The 3,206-nt window shown below is 33.3% G+C and overlaps 1 long non-coding RNA gene across 1 annotated transcript; it reads right to left on the reverse strand.

The window, feature by feature from the left end:
* Nucleotides 1-322: 322 nt before the first annotated feature.
* Nucleotides 323-3,174, reverse strand: LOC121227591 (uncharacterized). The gene is made up of 4 exons (XR_005925154.1): nucleotides 3,074-3,174; nucleotides 2,892-2,958; nucleotides 1,692-1,769; nucleotides 323-675 (listed from the first exon to the last, which is right to left on the reverse strand). It is a non-coding gene; the product is annotated as an uncharacterized lncRNA (long non-coding RNA).
* Nucleotides 3,175-3,206: the final 32 nt, after the last annotated feature.

The following is a 3,206-nucleotide window of genomic DNA, read 5'->3' on the forward strand; positions in this document are numbered from 1 at the left end:
TTAAAATATATAATTTAATAAAATTTTTAATAATCAATATTCTTATATTAATTTTTCATTTAATTTAGAGAAATTTAAATATTGTTTGCAATATTAGTACGATAATAATATTGATTTTGTGCCTTTGAAACCATTTTCTAACATTAGTCCATTGTTTTTAATATTAAACAATACTTTATGTTATAAACAATATTTTTAAATATAAAGTAAATTACGGTCAAGATTATTAAATTATTAGTAAATTTACTTTTTAATTACTCTATTTAAAAAAATTATAAAATGATGATCTTAAAATAGGGCAGTAATTGAATGAGCAATCCAATGAACCAAACATGATCCTCAATTCCTTCAAGTATGTTTTCAAATCAAAATTAAGAGTATATCTATTTTGTTGACAAATCTAAACTAAGCTTTTTCTAATGATTGGATCGAAAGGGTGAAGAACCCCAATAAACAAGAACAAGTATAACTATTGTTTTCTATGTCAGTGTGATCTTCTAATGCAATCCTATAACTAGGAAGAACCACATATAATTGGTCGGATTGCGGCTTTGAGATCATCGTAAAATCTTTGCTCCGAAAATCTGCTAGCTCTTCTCCTTGCTGCTGTAGCTATCTTGAGTCTTTCAGACTCGGGCATCTTCACGATTTTCAGGACTGCATCTGCATCTGCATCTGCATCTGCATCAATTTCAACCCCATAGTGTGGCATTGAAAGGGTTCTGAGCATGTTAACAGACTGATTTGATTATTGATGCAAGAACAAAAATGATAAGAATCGGGTTGAAAAATAGGTAGTATAATCCATGAACAAGCAACAGAATGTGAATCCCATGCTGCGAAATGTAATAAGACCATGTTTTTGCATGGGATAAGCAAACCAGATAGCATATACCCAAACCTTAAGACACTAACATTGCAACAAAGGATAATTATCTAGGCCTATTGAACAGAGGTTTGATTCTACAAGAATGAACATGGTGCAACTTTACGACAAAAACTTGATTGCGATTTCAAGCTGCATATAAAGCAAGCAAAGAAGCAGAATTGGGTTCTAACTGACCATAGTGCAGTGTCATAGTGAACATGTAGAAAGCTTCATAGCTTCCAACTTCATCCGAGTTCGAAAATTAACAGCCTATTGAAAAAAACATGCCTAATATGCCACAAAAGTGAGAACCCTATAGGCCTAGACTAAGGTCATGCAACTGAAAGCTGCAATAGAAGAAGCTGAAACCTATACTAGATGATAAGATAAAACCGATATACGATTTGTACGAGCAACGGTGTAAACAAGTCATCAAGTGAAAGCATTACAAATTGTTCTCTATCAGCAGACATGAAAACTTGCTCTAATGAAAACATTGTTGCAAACGGTTTAAACACGAAAATAGAATCTTCGTCGCAACCTCATGGTACAAATATGTTTCAAACAAAACCAAATAGTAAACGGGGAACAGATTCTGTCTTACAATGAACATGTAAGGCATATATTGAATCGACGTAAACGACATAATGTTGAATTATGATACAATATAACAAAGGATAAGAAAAACAAAGGATAACCAAAGTAACATGAATACAAACAAGAAAAATATAAGCAATTCATTCAAACTTGTGCTTTAAAATTGTAGTGCACACTCAGCTTAATAAAGGAAAAAAAAGAAAAGGGAAAATCTTGAAAATAATACCTTTTCCTTTCTGATAAGCTTGCAACCTTCAATAGGATCAAAACCAGGAGGCAGATTTCCTCTTGGGATTGGCTCTATCTGCAAAATATAAAAGAGGAAGATGATGTAAATATTGACAATAAATTTTAGCTGCATTTGAAAAAGAGGAGACATCCAAGGAGATCTAAACAGGTTTTATAGTCAATTACATTTTGTTTTTCTTCTTTTGCTGCCCTATATTAGTTTATCTGTCTATATAGGGACACCTTGTCATTGACTTAAAGTAACAAAACTCTCATGCGCTAAGGCTGAAGATTGGTGAAATTTAAGATCCCTTTGATATAGTATTTAATTAGTTTAACAGTAAATGAAATAGACTTGATAGGATTTGCTTTTTGTGCAAACCTCTTTAATATTAAACGTGCCTATCCATAGCTTGATTCATTTTGCAGCCAAAGCCAAGCTATCATTCAATTAGAGAGCTCTATGGGAGAAACAAAACAAAAACTTAAAGAATGCAATATTTCAACACAAATCCTCATGAGCATATACCCAAAGGTTACTCTAAGAATCTGCCCTGCTCTGTCCTCATAAGTCAAACTTTCCTTTTTCTTTTATTTCTTCAATTCAATAGCAGGAGAGGACCATGGTCATATTAATACTTGCCTTTGGAAATCATATTTTTAAATGACAACAGAAGCAGCAACAAAACTACTCAAATAATAGGGCACTTTACCTTACGTTAAGGCCCTAGATTTAAATTATACTTAAAAGATCAAAGATTTTAGCATAAACCATGCACATGGTGACAAATGGAAATAATTTAGCATAAAAGAAGAAAGCTTCTTTGCATATTCATCTATGCTAGTTGATCAAATGGAAATAGTTTAGCATGTCAGAGGACCTAACATTCTTTAGGGCCTAAGATGAAACTTAAATGATATATGACTATGCATGCCAGGACTTTTAACATTCTTTCTCCTTTTATGTTACTAAAACCTTGTCCCTCAGAGAATTTTGCTCTTTTGATCAGGTGATGAAAAGCTAATTAGATCAGTCTCAACCTTTAGAAGACAATTCTAACTCAATTCAAACAATGGAATGCACTAAATCGAAATTTTAAATTAAATAAATTAAAAACACAAAAATTAGGATAATCGGGAAACATAGATAAACATCTGAAGCGTAGAAATTAAAGGAAAGGAGACAAGGTATTCTCACTGGTAGTAGAGGCGCAGGCGGCGGTGCTGGAAGGTCAAATATGTGAAAGTGATGAAATTTTTGGGTCCTGATAAAATGAAAAGCAAAAACGTATGAGAAGATGGAGCTGAGGGCAAAAATCGATTTTAAGTTCCCAAACGTAAGAGGGAAAAATCAATGAAGAAGAGAAGTAAAAAGATTACCTCTGCAATCAATGGAAGGGAAACGTCGGAGAGGATGAAGCTTGATGAGGGCAAAAAAAGATTACCTCCCTTCCCGCTACTGTTTCTCAGTCGCTGCAAGAGCTGGAAGAATGGTGAAGCCCTTTGGCTGTCA

Source organism: Gossypium hirsutum, unplaced genomic scaffold, assembly GCF_007990345.1.
Source record: "Gossypium hirsutum isolate 1008001.06 unplaced genomic scaffold, Gossypium_hirsutum_v2.1 scaffold_1089, whole genome shotgun sequence".
Taxonomy (NCBI): domain Eukaryota; kingdom Viridiplantae; phylum Streptophyta; class Magnoliopsida; order Malvales; family Malvaceae; genus Gossypium; species Gossypium hirsutum.